This window comes from Cupressus sempervirens, chromosome 5, assembly GCF_028749045.1.
Source record: "Cupressus sempervirens isolate cs-2001-9-10 chromosome 5, ASM2874904v1, whole genome shotgun sequence".
NCBI classification, from domain to species: domain Eukaryota; kingdom Viridiplantae; phylum Streptophyta; class Pinopsida; order Cupressales; family Cupressaceae; genus Cupressus; species Cupressus sempervirens.
Window position 1 is genome coordinate 441,677,454 of NC_143122.1, and position 14,854 is coordinate 441,692,307.

Consider the following 14,854-nt stretch of genomic DNA (forward strand, 5'->3'; position numbering starts at 1 on the left):
AGATGTTAGAATTGCTAATGATAGTAGAGTTGGAGAAGACAACAATGATGGTGGTAGGCTCTAAACTCGTGTAGACTTTGCAAAAGATTTGTTCTTCTTGACAAGAGACAACAATGCTAGGACTTCTTGGCTCTACATTGGTCAAGGTCCACCTTTTGCAGGGCCTCTACTGTGGTAGCTTATTGGTTGCCCAAGGCTATTTATTTTTTCATCATCAAAGGTATGATCTTGACTTTATCCCTCATTGTCTTGTAGTTTTACACTTATCAATACTTGATTCTTAATGGGTTCATTCAAAATCATTCAACTCCAATAGTAGATCAAGGGTGTATTAACTTCACCTTTTTAATTTAGAAGTGACACATTATTATAAGCTATCATACTTATATTTAGAGAAATATATGTAAAAGATTCCTAGAGATGTCATTACTAATATTAGTTATGATGACGAGGAAGAAGAAGCTAATCATGTAGTTAATAATGTTAATCTCATGGTATTTGATTGACCCCTTTTCTTCTATAAATGTTATCACTAAAGAGAATCTCTTTAATAAATGATTGCATAAGGATACCTATGACACATTTGACATTTGGATTCAAACTTGTAATGGTTTCCTTTATCGCTTGTAAGGTTCCTTCTCTCTTCCTAAGACTCTTTATGGTAAGATTGTGCATACTACCTTTGTTGTCATTTTCCTACTTCCGATCAATTTAAAGTTAAGTTTGGTATTGCATGGTTCTCTTCCATGCACATTGTAGATACTCCTATTCATAAATGCAATAAATTCTCTATAACAGAGAAGTTGTCACTATTAATCATTCTCTTTATAAACCCTTACATCTTTGAGATTGTACTGAAATAGAATTATATCAAGGCCTTCTCTCCCTCAAAAGCCACCTACTCATCTTGGTTATCTTTATCAATCCTATATGTGATAAAAAGTAGATAAGATTCTTGAGGTTAGCCTTCCTAAGGTTGATCCTCATGTAGCCATCTTACCTACCCCACCTATTTATCCTTTGCATAACATACCTCAACTCATATTTTTACCCTCTTTGGAACCTATGAGTTGATCATAATTCTTCAAGTTTATCTTGTAAGACTATTCACATTCAACATGCTCATCCGGGTCACAGGAACCATCAAGGTAAGGTCAAGGCTCATTCTCTTTCTTATTTTCATCTCAACCTTTACCTTCCTTTGATCAACCCATGCTTCAACTTTTGGAAGAATTTAATCATAGCAATAATGTATGCAAATAGATAAACATGATGATTATGTTCATATCTTAGAATCTATTAATCTTGATTAGAAAGACACTCTTAATAATGATGGTATTCACTCTAATGATAATGTACATGTTAGTGATGGGTTTTTTTGTGTTTTGTTTTCCCCATGCCATGTTCTATATTTTTGTTTTCTATAGGTTGCTTTAGATGATTCTCATTTCTCTATTAGTGCAAGATGATAAAGTAATCGAACAAGTCATACAAATTCTTCCATTTCTATCTCTCTTCTTCTAATGTTGATACATGTTATGTTGCTTATGTATTATTTTTCATATAAGTTCCCTTATGTAGTTTTCTTGGATACTTGTGAAATAGTAGCACTGCTTCAAGTTTTTATCTCCATGTTCTTGGCCCAAAAATACTCTTCATATCTCTTACATGTTTTTTTCTTTCATTGTGTTGTAATTCTACTTTGTTTAGGGAATTATCACATTTCATATTTGATATAATATTACATGTTATCATATGATCATATTGACTCCAAAGTTAATAGATCTCTTATGTGCTCTCTCTTTTGGTCATGTGTTCATTTCTCTTGTAGTATTCTCTCTAGGAGGCATTTCAAAGTGAAAACATTCTAGTGGATGTATGTATGCTTTTATTTAACATATTTCTCTTGCTAAAGTATTTTCAATTTCTTAAATGTGGAGGCATACACTCTACTCACGTGTGCATAGACACACTTTGGTGATTGGAGTTTTTTGGATCCCTCTGTCAAACTATTAATAGTTCAAGGGGGTCTTGATCCTTGTTGTTCTTTTTGGATTACTAACAGTCTCAAAGATTGTTGTGGTCTCACAATGCACATCCCATTTCTCCTAGAAATGGGGACCCCCTAATAATTTTTTGTCTACCAGATTCCTAGTTTGGAGTCTGGGGCATTTTTGGACTCCCCCAGAAATTTATGTTTTCCCCAATTTCTGACTAGAAAGTCTAGAGGATCAAAGTCTAGAGAAAAGATGAGGTTTTTGAATTCTCATGTGCTTAAGTGCACACTACCGCACATGCACATGTGCGCACAGTGTGCATTGTATCTCCTTCCAGAGATGCACACATGTGCATGTGCGCACCTTTGGAGGGTGCGCAGGTGTGCACCTGTAGAGATGCACACTTGGGCTCGGGGTCTATATAAGACCATAAACCCCATTCTCCCTCTTCATTTTTTTTTTCTCCCTTTGATGTTTGTACCCTTTACACCTTTCAACGTGCGCAACTCCACTTGATCTCCCCCTACACATAGCAAAGGTTAGCACCTACATGAAGGTGTGCACATGTGCACCTCCACAAGAAGTGCATGTGTGCACCTTCCCAAAATCTTTGTAGACCTAAAGCCTAAACTAAAAAATAAAAATAAAACCTAAGACACTAAGAAAATAGGAAGGTGCGCACATGTACACCTCCCCAAGGTGCGCAAGTTCACACCTTCCCTCACACTTAAAATACTTAAAACAACCAAGATGCAAGATTACAAAAGCACTAAGGAAGTATGCATATGCACATCTCCTCAATGTGCACATGTGTGCACTATTTTTGTGCTCACTAAAGCCAAAAACCTAAGTCTCCTCCCTCACTTTGCATAAGTATTGCACAAGTGCACATGTATGCACCTTGCATAGGTGCGCATACCTAGGTGCACACATGTGCACCTATGCAATTGTGGAGAAAAGGCCAAATAGGAGCTAAACAAGTGCACTTGCACACCTATAAGGGTGTGCTAGGTGCATAGTAGGCCATTTTGGAGGGATTTGACTATTTTGGTTACATTTTGATTGATTTTGACTAGTTTTGGAGTTAATTATGGTTGTTTTAGGTCAATATTTTAGATTTCTGACTAAATATTGTCTTTTCTTATGCAGATAAGATAACATCATCATCCTCTTCAATGGTAGAAAAGATAGCCCTGAAACCAGTAGTATTCAAGTACTACAAGGCACCAAGGAAATCTTGGTTTCAAGATGGGCATGATGAGATTAGAGACATAGAACTCGGGCTTATAAACTGGAACGTGTTCCTTATGATTTGTAGCAAACCTAAAGAATGATTTGCAATGGCATCAACACTTATCCAGTTAGGCCTTGTTAACATGGCATCATAAGATCTATGACTAGGTGATAATGAATCCATAAATTAGAAGGGATAAAAATGAAAATATAAATCATTAGGCTAGACATATATTCCAATTGACAAAGGAATGGATCAAGATACCTTTCAGACTAGATCTAGTTCCTCAAGGTATTTCTCGACAAGCCATTGCACAACCAATCAAACACTAATACATTTGGCATCGATTTGCGATGGCCAAGTGTCATAATTATGACCGCAATGTGTCGCCACTGCTACAATAATAGACGTCATTGTTTTTAGTCGCAAATTACGACATCTGTCCTCTACTGTCGCAATTGTGACTCCCATCCGTCACTATGAAACCACTATACTATGGCAAGAATCTTGTCGCAATACTTGTGGTGTACGTCGCAATTATGATGTCCACCACGAGGTTTGTGATAGGGAAGCGACAGCATCTGGCGATGAGGTCGTTGTGGCGGCAGTCATCCCAATACTTGCCCTGAACATCGCAATTGCGATGTCCACGAGAAATTGTGACGGGGATCGACATCTGGCGACGGCAGTTGGCATCGCCGCCACAGCGGCCACGTCGCAATGCATGGGGTGGATGTTGCAATGGCAACGTACACAGCTAGCATTGCGACAATGCTACTATGGCTGCGATGCAAGGGACATCGCAATAGTCTCGTGGATGTCGCAATTGTGACGTCCACGGCAAGCATTGCGACAGGGCTTCTGTGGCGGCGACGCCAACTGTCGTCGCCGCCACAGTGACCCTGCCACAAGCATATTTAGCCTGTTGCTTCAGCCACAAACATTAGAAATGTGGTACTTTTGGCTGGAAATACATTTAGTTTCTTGACTATATTTCTGCAACCTATGTGGATGCATAGCTTTTACACATGACCCATTCATTTCCCTTCCCTTATAGAGCAAAGTACCATTTTTGCCTCCTTGCCAAAAGGAACATATAAAGATTCATTAGGACTAAAAGTAATTTTCTCAAAAACAAGCATATACACTACAGCATTAATACAAAAAACAAGCACCTAAAATAAGGAACCATCTTCCAGGGATAGGAGGTTAGCAGCCTCACTCTCATTATCTATAGAATTGTGGACCACACTACCATTCTCTAGATGCTCACTAGCTACAAGTTTACCATTTGAATCATTTTTTGGAAGTTTAGTAGCATGATGCCGAGTAATAATACCTGTCAAACCATTTGTAGAATGTTTGGCATTCTCATGATCTATTAACATTAATTTTTGAATAAGCTTCAAAATTTATACCAATATAGTTCTCATTATCATTGCCCACATCACAGTTTCGAGAATGTCTAACAACCATAATATTAAAATTACCCACAGAATCAATTCCCTTTATTTCATATTCCTGCTTCTTAACATTATTACTAGACCCATTCGATGTGCATCCATTACTTATGGTATGACTTGACTAGAAGACATTATTTGTTTGAATACCATTGGTTCTTGGAGGCACCATCTGTAATGTAGCATCATGATCTGCTGATGATCTGGATTTACTGCATGACTGGCCAGAACTTGTGTTCTTTTCTAGACTTTTTGAAATGAAATTGACATTTAACAAATTTTCTACCTGTTGGGGTATCTTGTTTACACCTGCAACACTAAAAGAGATTGTTATCGTTTGGAAAGAATGCATGTTTTCTGTCACCTGGGGAGCATATGAATCTTGTAAGTGATTTTCCTTTGGATGTCCAATGTTCAATGACACCCTCTTCTTTAGTTTAGAGCCATTATATTGAGATTCAGACCCACCTGCTGTTTGAATGCTAGTTTTCTTATCTCATATATAGAATAGCATGTAAGCTTTCTGGGAAAGCACACTTTTCTCACTGACTGAATAGACCTAGAGTACAAAATTTCATAAGAATAACTTCAATCAGTCTAAGAAACTTTAGTATAATTAGTGTTACCATATAAAGAAAAGGTTCTACATAAAATTGTAGTTCTTTTGTGTATTCTGTTCAGGGTAAACTTTAAGAAAGCCACCTCCAAATAAAGAAATAAAATATTGGCAAATCTTTCATTATTTTGAAAAAATAAAATTATTTCTATTAGCGAATCTCTCAATTTTTTATTCTAAATATGATTAATATTGGCGATTATTTTTGAATCGTAATTTTTTTTTGTATAAAATATTGATGAATCTCAATAATAATAGGAAGTTCATTAATCCCCATGTAATATTACAAATCAAAATTGAACATTTTTTTACCTCATGGAATATTATGAGAATTGTCACATATACTTTAAATCAATAGTGAAAAATAAATATTGGTGATATATACCTAAAGTAACTAATAATTATGATAATTATTGGTCAGTTCAATTTAATTTCTCCAATAATTTATTATATTTAGGTAACTCAAATCTATTCATGTAATGAATATTGTGGTGAATATTTGAGTTCAAATTTTTTAAGAAAATAAATTATTGAGTGATTTTAAATATTCTATAACTGAATTTTATAAAACTATGGCGATTTAGATTGTATCAAATCTTAAATTATTAGCCAAATTACTAGCCAAAAAATTCTAAAATTAGCCAATTTACGAATATTAGCCACTAAATTATACCCTAATTCTATTCTACACAAATTATAATGAGCTTGCCCCACAAAATTAAACATGTCTTCACAATTGTAGCAAATGTATACCCAATTATCATCTAAAGCATGCCAGATGCCTGTGGATGAACGAATAAAGCAGAAATAATGACCAGAATGTGTGCTCTAGCCATCATGAACAAGAACAGCATAAAGAGTGTACTTAAAATTGCCCTCCTGTGATTGATCAATAGACAGAGAAACTAGAATATCATTCAAATGTGCAAAATTTATTATAAAACTAGTAGATATTACAAAAACTATAAATTATTAGATTCCACTGAAAATGTGATCCACTGGCAAAGAATATTGTAAGGGCTACTTACATGTGAACTGGTAACAAATGGTTTGAGATCCAACGTACAACCAAAGTCTACTTTTTTGTCAATTTTTCCTCCAGATCCTACTACACTTAAGCACTTGAGATGAATTGCAAGAACATGTGGTGCTTTGATAAGTAGGAGATAATTTCCACAGCTAGTCAAATTGTGATATGAATATCAGGATTTAACTATGTGATTTTGATTCAAACTCGATGACCCATATTTCATGAGTAGTAATTCAACATGAATCCATCTCTCACGAGAATAAATGGAACACTTAGCACTCATTGGATCTAGGTGATGCTCACAGGGGTGAAGCACCGGGACTTCCCGAGAGGTCACCCATCCCAGTACTACTCCAGCCTGAGCGCACTTAACTACAGAGTTTCCTCCATAGTTAAACCCAAAGCTTGCAACCCCATTTGCAAGCTTTGGGTTTAACTATGGAGGAAAATCCGTAGTTAAGCGCGCTCAGGCTGGAGTAGTACTGGGATGGGTGACCTCCCGGGAAGTCCTGGTGCTTCACCCTTGTGAGCATCACCTAGATCCAATGAGTGCTAAGTGTTCCATTTATTCTCATGAGAGATGGATTCATGTTGAATTACTACTCATGAAATATGGGTCATCAAGTTTGACTCAAAATCACAAAGTTAAATCCTGATATTCATATCACAATGTGGTGCTTTATCAATTTTGAGTTGTTCTAGAGCCTTCACTTTTACTTTGCATCATTCACATTGATATCTTTTCACACCCCCATCTAACTGCTCCACTGTCGTGTAATGCGATAATGTTTTCAACAAGGAATCATGCTTGAATGATCTCTAGGCTCAAATCTAAGAAAGGATCAAACTTATTTGAGCAATAAGAACATTGTGTGCACTTCACCTACAAGCCAGATTGAAGCAATTGTTAATGAATAAAATACTTTTCTAAGACTATAACCTAGAGTTCCCAGCATAAAAATAATTTTGAAAGGTTTAAGTGACTCAGAAAAGCAGAAATAATGACCAGAATGTGTGCTCCAGCCATCATGAACAAGAACACCATAATCAAATATTTTCTAACATCTTTTTATTTTGTTTATCATGTAGTGTGTCATTCTATTTGTGGATGATTCTGATTGGTGAAAACAAAGTGAATATTGTTACCAGTCACAAAAATTGTTTCCAGTGTTGAACTAGAATATACAGCAAACTCTGTGACTTGACTTCTATTAGTATATAAAGCTTTCACAAAGCTTCCTCTTATCATATGTAATATGTTAGGATACAGAGCAATCCAAATTAATCATTTAAGAAAAAAAATGGCTAAAGAGATGAAATTCAACTGCTTCAAAAATTTAGTTGGGCATATAACAAATGTAATGTTGTAATACAGAATTGAGCCCGCCTGACATAATGAAAAAAGAATGGGCAAATAATATAAGCCTGTAATTCTCAAAAAAAAGTGCAATTTCTAGGATATTTCAATAGCCTTTTACTAATTTTAATAAGTACATGCATAAAACTGAAATTATAAAAACAAAAATATGTTAGTTCAACCTGAGAAATGAAATTAACCTGGCGTCTGAGTAAATAATTATTTAGCAAATGTATAAAAATGTAATTCTACATCATGCATCTCATTCTGTAGAAGATCAATATCTCATATTCTGGTGTTGATGGATAGACTTACAGCATTCACTCAATCATGCCTGAATTTCATAAATAAATAATCAGCAAAGTCTATTTCCCCTCCATGAATTTTTTTGACCTGTAACTTTTCATAAATCCGGCTAATGAAAATCTAGAGAAAATAAATGTTGTTTCACATGTAAAAATGAATGCTTAGTGTTATTTTAATAAATTAATATCTTCCATGACCTATATTTACATATTTTGATATCTTAAAAATGTGGCTAACTTTCATGACTAAAAAACCATATGGACCATATTCATTGTAAACACTGCTTTAAATCAATCAAGAGTAGTGCTCCTCACTATAATTCTATTTCTTTTGAACATTACCATTTTATATTAAAATAGAAAGCAATAACATGGTATTTAGAATTGGTTGATGGCCTGTACATATCATTAAATTCTAAATTCCTACTACACATTCTCATTTGTATTGCATGATGTCTACCCTACGAAGATATAGCTTATTTGACATTTGATAAAATGATGACGGCGAATGAAATGCAATAAGAAAACATTAAGATTTGTTTAAAAATGAGAACATTCAATGAAAACCTGTACCTAGTAAATTTAGATCAGTCAAAAGTCAGCTTCAAAAAGCATGATAGTTGGCCCAAATAAAACATATATAACAGATGATGAGCAGGCTTACCCTTCCAAAATTTTCTCCATTTCTTGGATTCGCTTCTTAGAGGAAAAGAGAGACTCCCGTGCACCAACTAAATTATCAATACTAGACCTTAGAACCTCAAAATCATGCCTAACTTTGCAGAGCTCCTGCTCATTTTCTGTTGCACGTTGCCTTTGTCTTGATGTTTCTTATTCCATATCTTCAAGCTTCTACTACATTTCCTTGAGGACACCACTGGTACACCTAGCAACCTTCTCCATTTCTTCTACTCGTGCCCACATGCTCTCAATCTGTAGTGCCTTTTGCTTCACTTGATCCTGACTAGCAGAAGCTTTTTGCTTCTCTAAAAGTTGAGATGTTCAGGGAGATAAAGTGGGAAAGATAGAGAGGAATAGATAAAGAGATATGGAGGAATAAGGAGAAGGGGCGATAAAGAGATATATAGATGGTGAATGAGAGAGAAAGATATAAGGAGATATAGAAAGAGGGTGATAGGGATAGAGGGATAAATAGGTTATAAAATAAGTAGAGAGAGCTAAAGAAGAGATAGAGATAGGGAGAGGTAGCAAGAGGAAGACAGAAATCATGAGATATGCTCCTAAATTTTCCAATTAGATTCCTTTCTCATTGGACAAATAAGGAAGATATTCGTAATGGTGCCTAGTAATCACGTATTACATAAATACATGCAAAACATAGAACAATGTATTTTTTCTATATGATTTTCTACCTCTTCAATGTACCCATTGCACATCAATGTAGTATTGCTAGTTTTTTATTCATGTTATGCATGGCAAAAGCATACAGTAAGGGTCACATCAAAGTTTTCATTGGTAAGGAGAAACCCAACAAATTATTGACCATATTACATGGGCCTAAGGAAAGCTTTATGCTTGACCAAAGGCAAGCCACCTGTAGCTAAAAGTCAAGATGATCAAACTGGAGTGAACAATGACTTTACAGAAAACACTTTGAAAACTTGTTAAGAAAATCTATCAACCTGCAATAAGGTTGTATTAAAACTAGAATTATACATATCCATATTATTAAAACTTAAAATACCTGTCAGTATTAAGTGTTCAAAAAAGCACACACCAGACACCTCTTGGAATGTTAGGGGCCTCCATAACCTTTGCTACAATAAAAAAGAAATCCAAATAATATTAAATCTTTGTTGAAACTCCAATTCACAAGGATGTATAGTTATGTTCTAATAATCAAATACTAACAGTCAAAAATACAAAGCTGAAATGGATATGTCACTAGTTTTTCTCCATTCATTCAGAAAACAAGCTTGATACTAAAATGTAAGTGTTTTCTCTTTAAATTATATCATGTTGATCACAAATAATAATCACAAATTAGTTATCCAAAAGGGTGCAATAATGACAGAGGAGCCAAATACTAAAAGATGCAATAAAGAGTTGCAATTCTTCAAATGATATTAAAAAGGCATCAATAACCAGTCCAAAGACATTATTCAGACAGAAGATTACTTTATATTCTATACAGACATAAGTGGTAGTAATCCACTAAATAGAAGAAAGCTAGATCCCATGAGTACAATGATTAAGATCAGGAATAGTGACATATATATCACATAAGTAACAAGAGTTACATCAGAAATTGCAATAGTACAGATCACCTATCATTGGGTCATCGCCATTACAAAGATATTATATCAGACAGAGATCAAATAAATATCCAACGTCTTTACAAACCAAATAGAATCAATCATATCACATTTCAATAAGGCAGATATCAAAAACAGTGAATAACTTTAGACCAGTATGGTACATATCACTTTTACATTATGATAAATCTGTAACAATGATTACTTGGTCTTGCAAATTACTCTACAGAAATCATAATGATACTTATTGCAGATCAGTAATCAACATTAGATCGTCAGGATCTATGACATTAGGTCATTTAGTTGACTATCACTATACTTCCAACTTTAATATATATAATCCTTGTTTAGTCTTTGATATTGATTGGATTGGGAATTTTCACAAAGTCATTTCCATCATTATTGGAAGTGTTTTTGGTTATCAAAGTTTGATTGAAGATATTAGAACCACTTAAAAAGACATTTGCATATTGTTCATCTATATTATTTACCAAAGATCAGTTGCATCTCTCTAGCAGTGAATTAAAGAATATATCAGAAGCATGGGTGATATTACTTATACATAACATCAAGATACATGCACAATTGCATTGATATATCTACCCCGAAAAAATATTGTTATTAATACCTAACATTTATTTGTGGCAAAATAAAGAATTGAGTATAAGTAATAATAGAAAGAAGTTTATTGTGATTTAAAATATAAGGATTTAGTCATAGACCCTTAGGAATCATATAAGGGAACATCAAACATTAGCTCTAACCTCAAATAAGGGATTATTAACAAGCAAAAAGTTATCCTTGTTTCTAAAGTCAAATCTCTCTTCTTCCAAACTTTCCTTGTTTGATTTCTCTGGACAACGTTTCAGGTCATAGGTCTTAGCTAGGTTGTCCACTTTATCATTTCTTCCTTTCTCTTTTGGTTCCTTGAAGTGTTTTGTTCCTACACCTTGATTTTCTATTTTTTTATGTTTTCATGAACATCTATCAACTTATCATTTTTTCACTTATATCAATCCAAGGTCCTACGATATATAGCTATTGATCTATTCTTGCTTACTGTCTTGTTACCTCATCCTTAAAGGACTTCAATTCTATATGTTGAGATTTTTGACAAGGTAAATGTGAGTGAAGTTCTTGAAGCAATATTTGAATTACAATACTTAGTCTGAACAATCTCTCCTATTTAATTTTCTACAACTTCTCTCTTTCTTGTGAAGCTATCATCTTGGCATGCCTAGATATCATACAGCTCTTTCAACATCTTTAGCACGATCCCTTATTTTCCCTAGTTCTTCACTTTCCATAGTTTCATCAAAACATTTTCTCACCTACTTGTTCCTATCCTTCACTATCACATCTCTTTGTCTATCTTCCTCGAGGTGATTAGATTTGACACACAATGTATTTTTTGATTGACTGATATTAGAAATATTACTCTTCTCATGCACAAACACTGACATGCTAGTCAATGTCATGTACTTTTTAAAAGGTGAAGGATAATTTTGATCAACATCCTTATCTCCAAGCAGCTTCACATAATCTGAATGATGACCCCTAGATTCAATCCCTACTATGTCATCCTCAATGTATGACGTTGAGATGCAATAAGAACAATCTCATAATCATCATCAATCCATGTACTCATTTCATTTGTGACAGAAGGAGGACTCAAAAAATTAACTGCTTCTATTCCTTCCAAGTGTCAAAAACTATTTTCTCTCCTTGTATCTTGTTACCACTATTTTTGGTGGTCTATTAAGGTTAGATTCTGAAAATCTTCCTCCCATTCACTTCCTAACTTGGTTTTTTCTCGTTCTTCCTTTTTCAAGCAAGGCTTCAGTTTTTCCTCTTTCTCGGTTTAAATGTTGTGGTTGTTGTATGGAGACAAGTAGCTTTAGGATTTAAATTCTCCACCTCTAGCTCATGGAAACCCTTTGCTTCTACATATGCATGAATCGATCTTTTGTACATAGCACTATGCATTGGAGTGGCAATTAGATTTGTACTTTTTACACCACTTACCAATATTTGGCATGAGTAAATTTGTCTTGTTTGCCCAAAAGTGTTGACTCCTCAATGATAATCTATATCATAGCTTTAATTTTAATTGAATGAATGGGAACAAGCAGCTAGAACATTTGAGAACTACCAACTACTCTAACTCAAATGCACCCAACTTCACACACAGGTCAGCTAGTAATGTTCTTATTGTAGTTGCACCATTGAATGTAGCAATCATCATAGACATCTTTAACATATCATTCATCCTTGACAGCTTCCAAGAAGTTCTCCAAATTGGCACAGAAATTCCTTTTGTCTAGTCCTCTCACAAATCACGGGCTTGCCACCACTTCTCAACAAGTGAAGAGACATTTAGAGGAGCAATCATTTCATCAAAAAGGTCATTTGTAGATACATATGAATTGAACTAACTTGACTTATTATCTGCTATGTCTACATATATTTACCATCAAATAATAGGAATGTCTAAATTCACTTGGAATCTAGGAGAAACTCAATGACCAAAGGTTTTCCATGACAATGAAGCCAATAAAACCACCCATTTATCCTCATCATTGTCTAAATCAGAATTCACCTCAATAAGGTATGCCTTACCCTTACCAAGAGACCTATGTCTAGTTTCCAATTTTCTTTGCAATAAAAACAAAGATTTGTTCTTCTTAACTCATTACTTGATTCTTTTCCTAACTTAGGAGATGTGACTTTAGGCTAATTAGGAGCCTTCACATTTGATTCATCATCTAATTTTTTATTCCTGAAGTTCTTATTGTATTGCTCAAAAGGAGGTGTGACTTCAACATCAAGAGCATGGTAGAAAATTCTATTTCCTTCTCTTCTATATGCTTGAGTGCCAAGAAAGATTCTTATTTATGAACCGACAACCTGGCTGATATTTCTTTGGTTCCATTGAAAATTGGTATATTATTTGTTCAAGGCATCTTTATATCAATTAGCTGTAAGCTTTGTCTAGCTTGTCAAAGCATGAAGCCTTAGATGTATAAGACAACAGTCTAAACATAGGACAAAATAAAGAAATATTTTGTATCTTATTGAGCTTCACTTTGTTTCGAGAATAGTTTAATATTCTCTACTAAATAAGGCCAACCACGTGAAGGTGGAAGCTCATTTGGCCCCATCCCCCTCCCCCTAACATCACTCTACATTCCTTGTTAACATCTAACATTCATTCATTCTTTCAACCATTAATAAAATGTAACATTCAATCAATATCACATGATAACATTCATTAACACATTAGATTTGTTAACATGCAACATTCATCAATATTCTACATTAACACATAATTCATGAACATTCATTAGCACATAATTAAATTCATTGAGAAATAAAATTCAGTCATTATCAATTAAGGTATGTAGATGACAATTATTTCTTTTTTCTTTCTATTTCTTTTTTCTATGTAAGCTCTAAGAGGAGCATCAGTGTCATCATCAATTCCCCCCTCATCAGTTGTTCTATTCTCTATTCTTGATTATCTCAAATTCCTATACTGTTGCAAAGGGGGGTCCTCTGCAATACCAAATAAAAGAGTTAAATTAAAAATAATTTATTATAATTCTTACAAGTATTTAATTATTTTAAATAACATAATTGTGGCTCTCTTTACCTGATCTGACCACATCATTTTGTCTGGACTCAACGTCAACACGATCATGAACATCAACCCCTCGATCCTCTAAAGTTGCTATACAAAATGTTACATTAATCCAAACACCAATTGCAATTACATATAAAAAATTTAATAGCAAATGTATACCTCCACCACTGGGATGCACATCATGCGAACCTTCAGCATCCATAGATTGTGTAGAAGGATTGTCAGGCTGCATTCCAACATCCTACACATTGTTATCATTGCTTGCTTAAAATAGATATACTCACTTTTTATTGGAACTTAGCATCAAATAGACTAATTGGTAAAGTATTCAATTTGAAATAAATTTCATTTAGCTTATTTACCTGTGGCTCAGATGCATCATTATTAGAACCTTCCACACTAATTTCAGCTCGTAGCCATTGAGCCATGGCTCTATAGCCTTGTTGGAAGCCAATTCTCTTATCCCCTTCTGTGAGGCATCTCTTGAACTCTAAACCCTGCATTTTTGCGTGGTATGGTGAATTTTACTTGCATTGTTTCATCAACCAATGGAGGGTAGTTAAAATATCAAAAGGAAATGGTAAATAGTTAGCAGGGTTTCCAACCCTTGTTACACCTTATTTTGGTCATGTTGGAGTTATTCTAAATTGTCTTTGGTCTTTGGGAGTCCTAGAGGATCCAATTTCACTCTTGGTTGGGTGTGTAGAATAAAGGTCAAGTGCTGCAATCTGCCCTGTCACTGGTAACAGCAAGTTTTCCTTAGACCTGATTTGTTTTGGGTTGTGTTGATGTTTGTTTTGGTTTCCATTTATGTTAGAGGGTTGGAGTTGTCCAAAACACTTGGTGTCAAGGTTGGGTCTATGAGGCCTTGAATGGTACAAGGGAGAAGTAACTAGTATGCAGCCTTATGTGATGAGTTGGGTCCATGAATTAAAG